The 18,172-nt window shown below is 34.3% G+C and overlaps 1 protein-coding gene across 3 annotated transcripts in view; it reads right to left on the bottom strand.

Moving 5' to 3' along the window:
- Positions 1 to 16,119, bottom strand: part of LOC138703408 (uncharacterized) — a 74,978-nt gene extending 58,859 nt beyond the window's left edge. Inside the window, exons 1-2 of one of the 3 annotated variants that reach the window (XM_069831235.1) lie at positions 15,962 to 16,119; positions 8,309 to 8,517 (exon numbers count right to left, since the gene is read on the bottom strand). The gene's annotated coding sequence lies outside the window, so the exon portion shown is untranslated. Of the gene's footprint in view, positions 1 to 8,308; positions 8,539 to 10,764; positions 10,882 to 15,961 lie in introns of those variants that run through there. The other 2 variants (XM_069831234.1, XM_069831237.1) reach the window with 2 other exon arrangements.
- Between the last annotated feature and the right edge of the window lie 2,053 nt (positions 16,120 to 18,172).

Here is an 18,172-nt window from a genome sequence, read left to right as displayed (position 1 = left end):
TAATCGTGTTCTTGCCATGAAACTCATTGTAGAATTTTTCAGTATTATTTAAACTACTTAGCCATGCTGGTGATGGCATGATTAAACCTTCAAAAGAAAGAATAATGTACTAAAATTTAAAGAGGGCCAAGATGGTGGTGTTTTTGTTTTAAATGTATGTTTATAAAAAAACTTAACATTGATTGATTTTAATACCTCATTCTAAAGTTTGGAAAAAGGAGCATATACCGGTAATGAAATGTCAACAACGCGTTCATTTACAATAATCATTATAACTCAACAATGAATTGTCACTGGAGGCTATTATGATTAACCCACTGATTATGCCATAATTACAAAATGTCATAAATCGTTAATATAAAATCAATATAATTAGAATTACAGTGAAAAAACATCACTGGTATCAGTCGTTAACCCTCCACCCCTTTGGTATGCAACTGTTAGTATTAGTAGTAGTATTGTTAGTAGTTAGCATTTTTAATATAAGTAGCATGATTACAAAAGAAAGAAAATAATTTGTAGGTTAACATAGATGAACCTAATCTAATTATACAAAGCTGGTATTAACATAGGCTACTTATATAGACCTATGTGATTTATTTTAACACACCTGTAGACTTTAACATTCTCGGTCATTTCGGCTTTATTTTCATTCATGCTGCTCGAAAATCAGGAACAAAATCGTCATCTTTAAAATGATCAGAGCATACTCTGCTTGTATCAAGATTGAATTTATCCTGTCTTTTGCTCAATTACCCATTTTTTTTTCTAATTCCTAAATCTTTAGGATTGGTAAAGAAAGTCAACTCTTTATTTTTATCGTTAGAATTGTTGCATACCGCAACAGCACATCTTTGACCTGGCATAATAGTTGTACATTCAAAACAACATAAACAAGAAAAAACACGAGATATTGCTTTGAAGCATTTGAGTTTTGGCGCGCTCAGCTATCTTGTGACGTCAGAATCGCTCTCCATTCTCCGTCAATCCCTCGCCAGCAAGCTCGATACTAATGCAACCTATAAGAAGTTTAGAAGCCTTGCTGCAGATCATAAGGCAGAGTCCGTGGATATCCAGAGTACCGCAATCGTTTGAGCCGGCAAATGCCGACAAATCCGCCATTGTTAGTCCTGCGCGCGCTATGCAGTATACAGTTGCATAGGGAAAGAATGCAATTTAAGTGCGAAAAAATGCAGTGCTGCTGTGTTCAGAACTGTTCACAGAGAACTGAGAAAAGCACACATTTTTTTTTCTCTGTGACAAGGTGAAAGAAATAAAAAAGAAAGGAAAGAAGTGACTATAAATATAAAAAGGAACGATCCACTACCTAAGCGAGCATACATTGTGAGATTAATGAATGACTGTATTTTGATATTTATTTTTTAAAAAATTGGGCCCCAAAATATTTTCATAAAATTAATCTAGAATTTAAGTTGTTTCAGCAATGATATTTCTACATAAAACAAATGAAAATCAGGTACCAATTATGATCAGTGTCAAATTTTTACCATCTTCCACCTTTCAAATCAAGCATTTCTGAATTTAATCCTATTTGCTATTTGTAAGAATGACATAATATATTTGTGAAGTTCTGAATTCATTCTTGAGGCAAGATTGTATTGTTTGGCTCGATTGGAAAATGCGGAGACCGTAGAAACTAGAAACCCTATTAAGGTTAGACTGATGTAAAATTTCAATTTTCTAAACTATTCTAGGTAGATCTCTGAAATTTTGTACTTTTAATTTGTAATTTTAAATTGTGTAAATTTATGTTTTCAAAAATTGCTACTATTATGGCCAGAATTTTTGCCTACATACTTGTCAGACCTTCAGAAACAAAACTTACTATACAATTTTCTTTTTATTTTACTAAAAAAATAATTAATAATATTTAATGCACTAAAAGTGTAAAAACAGAAAAAAAACTTCAACTCGAGCGTAAAAAAATAGTATTAAAATACATTTTATTGATATTCTGGCTGATATGCATATATATTATCAGGCAGTACTTCTCACTTGACGATATGTGTCAGAGGAAGAACAATTGTTTGTACGCATCTGAAGTCTGATTAGTGGAATATGTAGCTAATCAGCGAAGAATACATTGGAGGGAGAAAGGAACAGGCCACCCTACCCCATTATCTCCTGGCCTAGTTGTCTCATGAGTGATGCCTTATTGGTAGTACTTATGAGATTCAAACATGTCTTCGGACATTTGACTAAACAACAGCAACAACAAAAAATATGAGGGTTAGATATAATCCTGATAGTAAGTTTTGTTAAGAACATATTCAAAAACCTCTAATGATTATTGTAATACTGTAAACTCTATGTAAACTGTAAGAATTGTTTCTGTATTTTCGCGATATGACTTCCTAAGCTAAAACGACATAAAATAAATAAATTTAAAAAACCTCTACAAAAATTCATGTACGTAGTACAAAATCTGTAGAAAGAGTTGAATTTTTAGCAATGCAAAAGTTACAGTGAATTAAAGTTGAGAAAATTCACTTCAAAGTTTTGGATGATAATAATGAACCAGGTCTCTGTCTTTTTTTTTTTTTTTTTCTAGGAATTTTGAAACATATAGACCTAGCGTATTATATACAGAACTTACCCTTATATACACTACCACACTGTGCACACCTAAACTACACTAGTAAATAAAGGTGACTAAAAAAACTATGTAAACTTATGAAAACACTATAATAGATAAATATTATTTACAAATCACTATGGACTGTAGACACTATTATAACACTGACAATAAAACTGTTGGAAACTTGCAAATATTTCTTATATCACAAACAAAAACCAAGCATGGAAAATACGTTGTTATGGCTACTAGCAACAAGCGGAATTTTCCTTTAGACAAGAGTTGTGGTCTTCTTTGTAACTGAATGTTTTTAAAGGAAAGCAGCCTTTGAAGTAGGCCTAACACCCGTTGGATTCTATGAAGAAATATTTCGGGAAGTCGAGAAGCTACACTGGCTCAATCGGAAATCTAATATAATAAATAATGTATGAAATAGAGCGTAATTTCCTAAATGGTCGCAGAATTCAAAGTGGAGGACATGGACGGAACATTTAAATTAAGTCAGAGCCCGCAGCCTTTTAAAAATGTGACCCTAAATAGCTGATAGACCGGTCGTATGGTCATGAAAATTGGGAGAGGGCTTCTTTAGACCAAAAATGAATTTTTAAAGGTAAAAACAAAGAAACGATTTTTTGACCAAAAATTACAAAACCTCACGTCAGTGTATCCTTGGGGACATTATACTGAAATTACTAACTTCCATATTTTAAAGCTAAATTCACAAAATGTTTATCACTAGTATATCTGGTTGATAATAACACATGTACAAAATTTCGTCTCTCTCTATGATAAGTGGTTTGCATTTTATTAATAACTTAATAGAATAATATTGTATTGCTTTATACAAAAAGTCCCTTGCGTCACAATTTACATTATTTTTAATTGGTATTCACTTATACGATTCTTTATATACATTGGAACAAACATTACTATTGGAATTTTCTGTACAGCGAATGGGTAAATTACTAGGATATTTTATGGCTATTAATTTTTTATTTTTTATAATAAAAAATTCTAGCAATTTACTGATTAATTTTACAGCAAACCCTATAATAAGCTTTGATTCCATGTATGTAAGGATCCATATAAGTGAAAATCACTTAAGAATAATGTCAATTGTAGTGCAAGCGCCTTTTTATATAGTATTTTAATAAAATAATTAATAAAATGCAAACCACGTGTCATAGACGGATGCAATTTTGTACACTTGTCACTATTAAGCAGATATATCAGTGATAAAAGTTTGATGAATCTAGCTTCGTAAGTATGGTAGTTATGGATTTCACTGTTGTGAACTCTTAATACTAATGAAATTCGACAAATTTCAGTACAGTATAGTGTCCCCTTATATGCAGAAGCCGGAGAGTTCGCACGAAGAGTGTAGTTGCAAATGTTTAGATTTATTGTTTTTTTTTTGCAACATTGTTGTTTTAATTTGTTACTTGTAATTTATTAAGTTCTTGTTGCTATAATACCTACAACTGTGACGTTTGTGAAGGAGTGTATTGAACACTTAAATGTATATTTATGCTATTATAATTATTAAATTATTTTTTTTACATTAGTATGTTGACTGACAATAATGTTCTAAAATGTAAGAAGATCCTTTAGACGTTTTTACCCTTCAAATTAATAATATCTGAGTTTTACTTAAAATATTCCTATCCCTAGCGTGTTGAAAAGGACTAACAATGGCGGCCGACTCGGTGATTGCGCTACTCTGGATATCCACGGACTCTGTCATAAGGCACCGTGCAAGCTCCTCTGGTGGCGACTGTTGTTACTAACTGCAGGACAGCAGCGATAAAGTTGTGCTTGAAGCGTATGAATATACTTAGCATCTCAGGTTAAATGATTAGAAATATGGATGATCCTTTTTTTTTTTAAATTCGTCAACTTTTTTGATACAGTATCGAAATCTTGGGTGATCTCCCGACTGTTCCTAATTACTAAGGATGATCCTAAAAAGCGGAAAGGTAACGCAAATTGCTTATTCTTGAGTGTAGTAATGCTTATAGGAACACACCAACCGATATTGTTTTTATTCATTCCCAAAACAGAAAACAAGCGCAACGACGCTAATTGTGGATCCAAGCAGTACGCAGACGAAATTAAATAAGGCTACACTGCGTGTAATCATAGTACTATTATATCTATACTATATACTATTATGTACATAGTATTATTATATACTAGACCTAATATAAAAAATAGAATGTACATAGTATTATGTTTATAAATAACCATTAGGCTAAGTTATCAACGACAGGAATTTATCATTTAAATTTCAAAAAGTACATAATTACTGAGTTCTTTACATATATATTATGTATAATATTAGCAACAATAAATAATAATATACTTATTTTTAAACGTATTCATATCGATATTTAATTCTTGATTTCAAGTGTTGATGATTCACCTTGGAAACCAGCACCCGCAACAAGAATTTGCGGTATTCATTTCATTGGGAACGAGATCAGGATACCCCCAAAACTAGCATACCGTTTCCAGTATTTTTCTAAAAGATTACAAGAAAAAGACTGCCTCATCTCAACTAGCTCCGCAAAGATACGAAAGAGACGCAAAAAGAAGAAGAAAAGATGAAAATTTAAGTTTTATGGAAGGCGAATGCTCAACAAGTGTTATTTATAAAAATTAAGTAGCCATACAGGCAGAAGTAAATGAAACCATTCTTAGTGATTTTGTTTTTTTCTTTCACAATTGAATTGTGTGAATTGTCTACTCAAGTGTCTATTCCATTACATGCCGAACTGAAGTCACATAAGAAATGTTATGACAAGAGTTCAGGAACAGATGATATGTTTAATGAAACGCAAGGTTTCCGAGATTATTCTACAATAAAATATGAGAGAGAACTACCAGACTTAATGGGAGTGACATTTGTGGATTTGAATACTACATTGCTAAAATTGCTGCCAATTGAAACACAATCATACCCGTAGAATCATAATAAGAAATATTTCCAATTCTATCATTTAACCCAAAAATAGCTACCATAGATAGTCGAAACGCCCCAAGATGTAGACCATACATATTCTTTTCTTTCCATTTTTATTAGTGGATTTCACATCGAAAGCTTTCGAAAAATTCTGTCCAAGAGTAAGATTAGTAAAGAAAATCGTCTACTCATATTTTCAAATTAAAATGAAAACTGGATTGTCGTATTCTGCTATGAGGGTGATGTTCGGAGTTAATCGTACAATTATAATTATGATGTATTTTACCGCCACTTTAATGTTGTTGACATCCACAATGGTTACTGTAATTTTGGGTTTTGGCCTAGCAGAGAAAGTATTCAGGAAACAATGCCTGCAATATTTAAAAATGTAGAGTGACAATTAATTGTTCAAAAGTGGAACACCCACCCAACGTGGATCAGGTGGTGGCCTTCAAATCTAAATGCTACCGTGGCAGATCGAGTGACGCATTCATAACAACTGATTACGGATTATTGACGTTATTAGAAGGTAGTGATGAAGTCAGGTTTTCCCGGAATAATAACAAACCTCTCCGATAAAGGGATCATTGTTGTTACTCCACCCTATCTGCATGATGGTAAATTAACGGCTGAAGAAGTCGAAACTACTTATAACGTTGCCAGTGTTCAATTCATGTTGAAAGGTGCATTCAGCGTATTAAAATATACAGTATAACATTTTACACAAACTATCAATTGAACTGCTTCCGCATGTTGATCTTGTTGTTTATTCAACTGTCCAAAGAGAAGTCTGAACCTCACAAGTGATACCAACAAGGCACCACTTATGAGGCAACTAGGCCAGAATATCATGGGGTAGGGTGGCCAGTTCCTTTTCCCTTCCATTGCATATATCGCCGACTAGCTACAAATTACACTAGTCAGACATCATATGCATACAAACAATATTGTTCTTCCTCTGCCTCTGACACATATCGTCAAGTGAGATGTACTGCCTGATAACAGATGTACATATCAGCCAGAATCTCAATCAGAGGTAGTATGTTGATGGTATGTGTTGTGTTTTAGAGAATTTACAGCCGCCCATTATTCATGGAGTGTAATTAAGACTACTTTTAGAATTAAATCACATTAAAATATGTAATTTATAGATACATTATACACACATAAATATTACACACGTCATGACATCAAATATAAGTATATCAATGTTTTCGTAATATGACTGTTCACCCTCAGTCAATGGTCTGAAATCTGATTTAAATGCCAAACAACTACACTGATATTTCAGGAACTTTGTAGTTAACATTTTACACTCCTCTAGCAGTACTGAACTTTCCACTGAGTCTATTAAATAATTAAAGACTACAGATTGCTGGGTTTGCAGTGAAAGACCTGCCCTTGGGCAGAACACTATGAATCAATGAACCCATTCTTACTAATATTACAACTTTTTATCGGCAGAAAGCCGCATGTAATTTCGCTATCACACATGACTAGTGAATGACTGCGAGCCTGTAGTTAATTAGGAATTGAGACACTTCGCAGCGCCACCAGTACGATTTTGAGACCCATGCACGAGGTCTTGGAAGAAAAACAATTGAACAGGACTGAAATCTGCTCGTAACAGCACTTAGAAACCAAATGGATAATGCCACCCTGCTTCAAGATGGGTCTCTGTATTTCGTATGGGTCGGAATGAGAAGGCACATGTGGCTCGTACAGGTCGCCCGTCCATTTGTGACGAACAAGTGAGTTAGTGCGAGGTATCTTTGTTGTTGACCATCGCTGGACTGTACGAGAATTATCCATCGAAGTTGGATTCAGTCATCAAACTGTGTGCCACCAACATGATAAAAATTGCAGAACTCTCGGTTCCTCATAACCTGACAGAAGTACAGAAGTGGCACCGATACGCAACAACTCAATTCCACCTTTAGAGATACCACAACGAAGGGGACGTGTTCCTGCAACGTAATGTTACCACTGACCAGACGTGGTCTTGAGCATACGAACCTGAAGTAAAGCGTCAGTCTAATGAATGGCACCACAAAGGATCACCACGTCCAAAAAAGTACGATATGAACCCTCTACGGTGAAAGTCATGCTGATAGTGACATACTACAGTGAAGGTGTTATCATTAGCCATGCCGTACCTCAAGACTAAAATGTCAATGCAGCGTACTACCAACATTATTTCGAACACAAGTACGTCCAGCTATGCGGCGCAAACATCCATATTTAGTAGTTGTCTCTTGTGGCAAGATAAGCTGACCTCTCTACTCGGGCTGAGGCCGTCTATGCTTGGCAACGCTGTTATAAAGCAATTCAGTTATCGGACGCGGCCAACCGCATAACATAAACATCGAGAGCATGTTGATTTGAATTCTTTGACTTCTTTTCTCTGAACTGGGGTCGTCTAATTTTGGCGAGTACAATATAACCCCTCTCCCCCCTTCTCACCCTCCCCTTCTCTCTCCCTCTCCCTCATTCTCTCTCTCTCTCTGTATGTGTACGTGTGTAGTTTCAATCACTTCATCCAAAATAATTTGCATAAAATGCAATCATTTGGAGAAAAAAAGTCTGTACTTGCACAAGCACGTAAAGCAATTACTAATTTATTTATTAAAAATGAGTCTCACCTGAATTCTTTTTGATTTTGTCTGTCATACCAACATGATAAGTAAAATGGTACCAACTACATTTTTTTTTTCGAAATTCTTTTTGACACATTGTATATTATATCTTACCTCGTACGTGGTAAGTTGTTGGCCTCACTTGGTCACTTCCATCCACAGTGACGACCCGTGTTTGATCCTCGTCTGGTTCACGAACGAATTTGTAGTGGACAAAGCGAGTGTGAAGGGTTTCCCTCAGAATACTCCCGTTTTCCCTCTCAATTATCATAATCCACCGAAAGTGCAGAATCATCCTCGTCCTGCGTTGTCCCCAACCATGTCTTCAGAACAAATGAAATTGGCTGAAAGTTAGTACACATTTGTATTTAAGAAATAATGTTATTATATCTTATTATTTACGTAATTATGTTTACAGTCACAACAGAAAACTTTTTCCAACAAACGAATGAAAGTTTAAATATATTTCTACAAAAATTATTTTACAAAATTGTGTTTTACTTAACTGTAAAGATACAGGGAATAAAGATAAATTATTTTTATTTAAAATTCACATCTGCAGAATAATGCCCCCAATTCTTAATTTCTTCAGACAAAATAGTTGTTACTTACACCAACACGAATTGCTGCTTAAAATTAACCTAAGGCTAAAAGTTCAGAAGAAATATCAAAATAGACTTTAGGCTTTGTAGAAAATTTCCTTTTCCGTAAGAGATCAATTTCATTCTTGCCAACAGTGACACGTGCGGCAGTGTCGAAGGGATTTCGTTCCATTCTTGTAAGCGCAGTCCGATGGGAAAGGGAAACACTGTATTCTCATTATGAAATGAAATAGTAATGCATCGGTAATAAGCCAAAGTGATAAACTTTAAGGATGCTATTCATAGACATTTCGCTAGCCCGGGCTACGAGCGTGCTAAACAGGATTCATATCATATTATATCGCTGACACTGATTTATGAATACGAAAAACCTTAGTTCGCTGATCATCCACCGAAAGCCCGCTTTAAGAATGTCTATGAATACGACCCTTAGTGTCTATTTTAACAGGCAGTTTAATTGATTTTTATAGAAAAAGAAGAGGAACTGTAGAAATGAATTAATCACATTCAACATAGTGGGCATAGATATTTATAATGTATACATCAAAGTAATAAAGTCTTACCATTCCCAATCATCATTAAATTTAATTGATATTCACTGAGCTGGAACAAGAAGTGTACACAAGAAATGTTCAGATGTAACATAGTAGACCTACACATATAATAATAATAATAATAATAATAATAATAATAATAATAATAATAATAATAATAATAGTAATAATAGTAATAATAATATTATTATTATTATTAGTATTATTATTATTGTTATTGTTATTATTCAGTATGGAATGAAGATAAACGCAAACCCGACGAAGGTCATGGTTGTCGGAAAAAATAAAGAAGGTAATCGTGCGAATAATAAATGAGGCAGTAGAGCAAGTGGACAGCTTCAAATTCTTGGGGTATATTATAAACAGCAACATGAGCTGCTGCCAAGAAGCCAAAAGGAGGACAGCAATGGCAAAGGAAGCTTTTAATAGAAAAAAGAAGCGTCTTATACAGGTCTCTGGAGAAGAAACTAAGGAAGAGTCTAGTGAAGTGGAGTATAGCATTGTAAGGGTCAGAAAAATGGGCATTAAGACGAAGTGAGGAAAAGCCACAAGAAGCATTTGAAATGTGGATATTACTCATTAGTAGCCAATATAGCCTACATGATCATGAAATTAGAAATAGTGAACAAATTAATATTCCATACTGTAGATCATATTATAGAACTAGTACAAATTTTTCTGTCATGGGGATGAAATGATATAATAAGCTTCCCAGTCAATATTATAAATTACCAACCAATAGTTTCAAAACTAGATTTTATAATTAGCTTTTAATTGATCCTTTCTACTCTGGAGAAGAATGGAGCTTGTGAAATGGACAGACAAAATAAGAAATGAAGCTGTGTGGAAAGAGTGGGTGAAGATAGAATGATGATGAAACTGATCAGGAAGATAAAAAGGAATTGGTTGAGTCATTGGCTGAGAATAAATTGCCTACTGAAGAATGCACTGGAAAGCATAGTGAACGGGAGAAAAGTTCAGGACAGAAGTAGGTATCAGATGATAGCCGACATTAAGATAGAATGGATAATATGCGGAGACTAATAGGAAGACAGAAAATAGGAAAGATTGGATAATGCTGAGTTTACAGTGAAAGACCTGCCTTTGGGCAGAACACTATGTATTATTATTATTATTATTATTATTATTATTATTATTATTACTAAATATGGGCTGAAGTCACTGAAGTCGATTCCATGCAAAACAGGCTTAAAATGGTTATTCACAGAAAAGGGAAGCCAACGAAGTACTAAATGAGTGATCATTTTGCGTGTGGAAGCAAAAAAAAAGTGACCAAAATTGTATTGTGCTTATAATTGTCTTCAATATTATAAGAGACAAAAAGAACAATTATTTTATTTTCTTTGTTTAAGTAACTTTTATTTTGAAGTCTAAAATATTATTTTATACTTACAGCAGTAGAGATTAATTTATTTTCAGCTCCAATATTATAATACGTGTAATAAAGTGAAATATAAATTTCTAATCTGTATTCTGCTGATGTGCTTGTACTTCTGTCCGTGACTGCATATAACATAAATGTGTATTAAGATAACTTAATTCCTATCTTGTTGTCACAGGAAGCGTTGCACAATAGAACTTGTGGACGTATCTTATCTCTGAAGCACCTGTTGTTTTATATTAATGAAATATTTCTGGAATCATTCAATAGGCTTAATATTATCGATAGCTTTCTGCATCCTTTTACGCTATTTTATTAAAATAATTAGGGTCAGTTGACTTTTGCATCAACTGTGCGTTTTCGGCGATTCAGGTACACATATTCTGAAAATTTGTCGAAAGAAATATTGGTATGCACCATCACTTTCTATCAATTTCAAATGATTTATACCTATGTTTTTTTTAATTACAATGCTGCTGTAAATACCATATTTTAGAACAGATTATGCCAGTCTACATAAATTACACACAATTATGTCGCTTTACTTGTGTTTGTGAGCAGGGTGTCTACTGAGGGATACGTGACGTGATGTATATCCCGTGCACACTTATACTCATTTCAGTGTTGTTGGGCTAAGACAGCGGTAGTTATTTCATGCGGTAAGCGGCAGCTTAAGTCATAGTTATGTAGGGGCAGTTCCAGAGGGAGGTTCACTACTGCATCCCTCCACCCGCACTCACTCCCCGTAAGACAGGCAGAGTACATATACAAGTCATTATAACTGACGATAAGCACGTCTGTTTCCAAACCATTAAACGTAAAGAGTACAGCAAAACGAATATTTGTATAAGAATGGGAAGAGAAATTTTTTTGTTGTGCACAGGAAGAAAATGTAATATGTTTGTTATGTTCTAAACTACTTAAAGGGTTTCATATTATCACCATAAAGAGGCGTTTGTACTTAACTCTATTGCCACGTGTATTTTGCCATAATGTTAGTGCTGATTAAGAAAAAAGCGTTGCCGAATATCTTTTTTTGAAACTTTGCAAAGAAGCCTAAATGAAGGAAAAATTTCTCAGATTTAAAAATTTCCCGAAAATTCACTACAATTCAAAATATCTACTAAATAGATCATTTTGTGCTAGGTTTATTTCAATGTTCGGCTTGACATATACTGTATATTTGAGCAATGTTTTCACTTTAAATGTAAAGCGCTCCGGATTGACGGACCAACATTTATTTGAGCAATAACAAATAGCAATGACAGAGAACCAGATTTCACTTCACTAATTAAAACATCGGGATAGGCTGATGAGTAATTTCAAATCAATCAGAAGGATCATATAGTTCGGTTAATTATTTCCAAACTATACGGGCGAGATTAAGTTCTCTCCTCCTCTCAGCCTACTGCTTTCTACCATCCCTCGTCTTACAAGGCGGGCTGCTTTTCATATGACGTCACCTACGTTGACGTTCTGCCGGCGCACAGTGGTCTAGAATGCAAATTTAGCGGGACATATTAATAACTTTTTAGATACCCAACAGATTTTTATGAAATTTTACACAGTAGTTACAGGTAGCATATATGTTTTGTATGCAAGCTCTCGTTACATTGGTATAAGGGGAACTACCCCTTATAGGGGAGCGCATTTAGACAAAATTAGAAACTTTTCTCCTATCTGACAGATTTTATGAAATTTTACAAAACAGTTTCAAGTAGCATATATGTTTTGTATACAAGCTCTGATTACGTTGGTATAAGGGGAACTACCCCTTATAGGGGACACAATTAGACAAAATTAATAACTTTTCTCCTATTTAACAGATTTTTATGAAATTTTACACAGCAGTTACAGGTAGCATATATGTTTTGTATACAAGCTCTGTTACGTTGGTATAAGGGGAACTACCCCTTATAGGGGGGCGAAATTAGACAAAATTAGTAACTTTTCTCCTATTTAACAGATTTTTTTTTAAATTTTACAAAGCAGTTACAAGGAACATATATGTTTTGTATACAAGCTCTGATTACGTTCGTATACGGGGAACTACCCCTTATAGGGGGCGCAATTAGACAAAATTAGTAACTTTTCTCCTATTTAACAGATTTTTATTAAATTTTACAAAGTAGTTACAGGTAGCATATATGTTTTGTATACAAGCTCTCGTTACGTTGGTATAAGGGGAACTACCCCTTATAGGGGGCGCAATTAAACAAAATTAGTAACTTTTCTCCTATTTGATAGATTTGTATGAAATTTTACAAAACAGTTACAAGGAACATATATGTTTTGTATACAAGCTCTGATTACGTTGGTATAAGGAGACCTATCCCTTATAGGGGGCACAATTAGACAAAATTAGTAACTTTTCTCCTATTTAACAGATTTTTATTAAATTTTACAAAGTAGTTACAGGTAGCATATATGTTTTGTATACAAGCTCTCATTACGTTGGTCTAAGTGTAACTACCCCTTATAGGGGGCGCAATTAGACAAAATTAGTAACTTTTGTCCTATCTAACAGATTTTTATGAAATTTTATACAGTAGTTACACTTAGTACATTTGTTTTGTGTACAAACTCTGTTTACGTTCGTATAAGCAGAAGTGCCCATTACAGGGGGATGCATTTAGACAAAATCTTATGGGGGGGGGGAAGTAACATTTTAGGTACTATTGCACCTTTTGGACACTCGGGAAGCTTATTTGGTACATAATTAACAAGCTGTCATCTTGAATTCCCTGAATTATACTGCGGAAGCAGATTCGGATCACAGATATTGAAATAACTGCAACCGAGAAAAATTGCACTACTGCACCTCGAAAGAATAGTGCTCATAAATTATTACTTCCGGAAATCTGCGCACCTTAAGACTAGATTTAAAATAGAGGTAAATAGTGGAGGAAGTGAAAAAAAAATCATTTTTGGACGAACCAAAGGGTTTTTTTTCTCTCTACCTTAGCAAAGTCTGCACTCAATGGTTATATTTATATTTTGTCCCGTGTCCATTCATGCTAATTTTACATACTATAATAACATTAAATGTAACAAAAACAAACAGTGTTACATACCTAAAGAACTACTTGACATGTTGGTACCAAATATGAATGGAATCGACCACTTACAACAGAGATACAGCACAAGGAAAACGGCAGACTCGCGGCGCTTGCTGAGTAAGAATGCTGGGTGGCGAAATGTGGCATGTTACCGGCTTCTTATCTCGCTATGCAGCCACCTCCGCTGATTAAGATAATCAATTGAGTGTTACTCAGTTATATAGGAAAAATAATTTAAGGGTTTAATTTCATTTTTTTACATGTCATTTGTCTGCATTTATCCTCCTAAATATGGATTTTAGACCACTGTGCGATGGCTGGACTAAGAAATCGGTCTTTAGTTATGTTATAATACGATGATGTCACAGCGTCGTTGCATATATTTTCCGCGTCGGAAGTCCGCTTTGCCAGGTAGTACATGTGATGAGCAAAGATCTTTCACAGTTTTGGGTGAGGTCGGGAAAGCTTGGAAACTACCGCAGTAAAGCCTTGTACCAGCTGCAGAAGGTACGGTATTATCACCAGCGGTATGGATAGCTAATTCTTGACAGGAATTCGCGCGGAAAACGGTTCTGATTTGATTTTATTATTGTTCACATAGATAGTCATACAAACCATTTAAAACTCCGATATTATTTTATGTACAAACTCTGATATTATTTTGTGTACAATCTGCGTTTTTTACAATTCGTTGCGAAATTATCAAATACTGCAAACTCAGAGAGGCCGAGCGCCTCATTCTTCAACACGTTCCTTATATAAATGCATTTGAACTGATGAGCTGTGAAAGGGACTGTGATTTTCGGTAAATTGAAAAAAATGTGTCGCAAGGTTAAATTTTTAATGTTTACGTTTGTTTATTTTTCAGATTAGCAAAGAATGAGTCCTTGATGTTAAAAATTGAATCCCAATTATAATGTCGTATTTTACTGTAGTTATAGAAATAAATGAATGTATTGTAGTTAGTTCTTTCAATTCTAAATTGGCACTTCAGGTTACTTAATTGTTAATTTTGTAAGCATAAAACAAACCTTTGAAATAATAATTTAATTCAGAGTGCAGATAATGAAGTTTTAACTGAGATAGTACATATGTCATAATATTATCTCCTTACAAATATCACCTGGAACTGCACGAGACATTTTGTTGTAACCTCTGACGTCTTTTAGACTACAGTCTGAGACGAAATGTGAAAACCATTTTCTGTGGTATAAGGTAAAGATTGGTAATACTGTGATACGAGTAATATTGTGATAGTTCTTTTTGAGAATTTATTACAATTTTAGTGAGTGAGAAGAAGATCGGTTTTTTGCGTCAACGTATTAAAGGAATGTTCGTGGACAAATTTCTGCACAAAACCGGTCCTTCTCTCTCTCAATAAAATTGTAATAAATTCTCAAAAAGAACTATCACAATATTACTCGTATCACAATATTACCAACCTTTACTCAACAGTGAAGGTTTATAAAAGCTTCTCTACAGACTTCTAAGTGGTGTGAATCTTAGCCTGTACCTTTACCAAGAAAGTCTAGCTGATTTTATGCTTCTTCAGAATGCATACCAAACTATTGTTTTCCTAAATAATTACAAACAAACCTTGAAAAGCTAACAAATTAAACTCTGAAATGGTACTAATGTTTACTTCATGCAGATACATATTCACTTGTTTGTAACATAAATGCAGCCAATACCAAGTCAGGTGATGCAACTTTTGGAATTGAACGGAACTAAGTGCAACAGTTAGTTTCTTTCTTCAATAACTCTAAGGAAGAGGTAATCTGCTGCCCTACACAGTTCCTGTAGGTAGTCCCTTGCATTATCAATCAATAGGGCTATCTTGAAAATATAAGAAACAATGTATATCTCAATTTACCAAAAATGTCACTTAATGCCTTTTAATACTAACCTATTCATTTGTTTTATACACATTTAATTTAACAGTGGAACCACAATTTGAATTTAAACTCTATGAGTGACGTGACCAAAATTTCACCTATCTCCTTCCTTAAATTAATTAATTTGTACAATATGAAGAAAGAATGGGTTTGTGAATCTCAATTACTCCTGGATGACCACCCTAACTCATTTCTCTGGTTAGTTTACCATATCGAAGTAATTATAAGTTGGCAACAAAACTGAAAAATACTTACTTTTTTCTTCTCTATTTTGAATCACTGTTTAAATGCCATAGTACTACCGTTGTTGCAGCATTGTAGAGTTCTGTTATCTGTACTGCTTTCACGGGAACATCTGCAAGGCTACGTCCTCAACTGCATGTCCAGAACTTTAATCCCTGAGTCTGGTCGAGATTGCGTTATCTCCTCATGTCACGTGTAGAACAATATCTTGTGATAAGTAAATTATCGAAATGAGATATTGGAAAGTATAACAAACTAAAGTTTAATAAATAATCAGTTGAATTTCATCTTAAACTGCTTGTTTTTGCATATTGCAATTACAGTAATTTTGTCATCAAGTTTTGTTCCCTTTGTCTCATTATTTTATCACTTTTATTAAGATTATATCCGACAATGCAGTCACATATACATGGTGGAAGGGGAGCGACGCACTTAAATTTAAGAGGTGATTCTACATGTTAAATTTTATTTTTTATTTTATTGGGTTATTTTACGACGCTTTATCAACATCTAGGTTATTTAGCGTCTGAATGAAATGAAGGTGATAATGCCGGTGAAATGAGTCCGGGGTCCAGCACCGAAAGTTACCCAGCATTTGCTCGTATTGGGTTGAGGGAAAACCCCGGAAAAAAACTCAACCTCCCCAACCGGGATTCGAACCCGGGCCACCTGGTTTTGCGGCCAGACACGCTGACCGTTACTCCACAGGTGTGGTACATGTTAAATATAACAAAACTTTTATTACACTTTTCCTTTGTTGAAGGAAGAAAAAAATTGCCTTTGCCCAATATTTGCAGCGCTGTGTTGCGGTAACAGCCCGAGAGAAACAGCTGATTGCTATGCAAGCAGATAGGTGAAAATAATGTGAATAGCTAGTGCCTTGACTCTTTTTTTGAAAATTAAAGCATAGATATGTTTAATAATTACGAAAATCGTTAAAATATATCTAGCAACTCAGCGCTGTGTCGCGTAAGTACACCAGAGGGGGGACGTGTGCTTGAAGCAGCTCATGATGTCACTCAAAATGAAGTGTTGGAAAGAGTCGGAGAGAGTTTTCTACGACGTTGTGGATCATGTGTCACTGCCATGGAGGGCATTTTGAGCATCTCTTATAATTGCGTGTAATGTTTTCGAGAAATCTTTTTTTCTCATTTGATCTAGATGTAGAATATTAAATTTGATTTCCAGTTTCCACCTTTTGTTTTTAATTTGATTAATCATTTAAACAGGAAGCATTTGCGTTAATTTAACTTTTTTCAGTTTAAAATTGCATGTAATTAATACCGTGCGCTGTAATGATTTATTTTCAGGAGTATTAATTTAATATATAACAAAATAAACGAAAAGAAATCAAAAGTCTTAATCTGCAAAGAGAGTAACGTGCATAGTAAGAAAGAGAAATGGTACGTGAATAAAATTCCAATTGATTGTGTTTCCAGATTCAAGTACCTAGGAGTGATAATAAACAGTAGGGGAAATTGGAAGTTGCAAAATGAATTGGCACTGAATAAAGGAAAAATACACTCCAAGCAGTAGATAGATGCCTAAATAAATGGCCGAATATTAGGGTGAAAAAATTTGTCAACATCTATAATGCACTAGTAGAATCAAAAATATTATATAATATTGAGATTTGGGGTAGTAGGTTATCCAGCAGAAACATCGATAAAGTAAGAGCCAAAATGTGTAAAAAAAATTTCTAGAAATACCGGAGAATGCTTCTAACCTGACAGCTTTACTAGAGATGGGAACCGATTGTAGTCTGGGAATTATTCTAGAAAGAAAAATCAAATATTTAGGTAATATTCTGTATAGAAATGATTCACCAGTTATTAAAACATGTATCTTTTGTATGAGAGCCGCTAATTGGAAATCGAATTGGCTGAAAGAGCTGGAACGAGAAATAAATAGATTAGGTCTAAATTGGCTATGGAGAGAACTAGGGTCTATAAACACGAAAACTATGGAAGAATAGTAAAAGAGAGGGCAAACGAAATTTCGAGAAAAGATATTTTTAGTAATATTAAAGATCTAGGATCACTAAAATACTATAGGAAGGTGAGGCAGTTTTGGGAACAGGAAGAATATGTTAGACTAAATTCAAGGGAAGAGAGAACGGGAATAGCATGGTGAAGATTAAGTATCTGTAGACTCAAGAATAAGAGAGGGAACGTAGAGAATGATAAATGTCCTTTGTGTGGACTAGCAGAAGACGCAATGCAT

The sequence above is a fragment of the Periplaneta americana genome, chromosome 7 (genome assembly GCF_040183065.1).
Source record: "Periplaneta americana isolate PAMFEO1 chromosome 7, P.americana_PAMFEO1_priV1, whole genome shotgun sequence".
NCBI classification, from domain to species: domain Eukaryota; kingdom Metazoa; phylum Arthropoda; class Insecta; order Blattodea; family Blattidae; genus Periplaneta; species Periplaneta americana.
The sequence above is the reverse complement of the archived record's forward strand: the minus strand, read 5'-3'. Positions and strand labels throughout refer to the sequence as shown.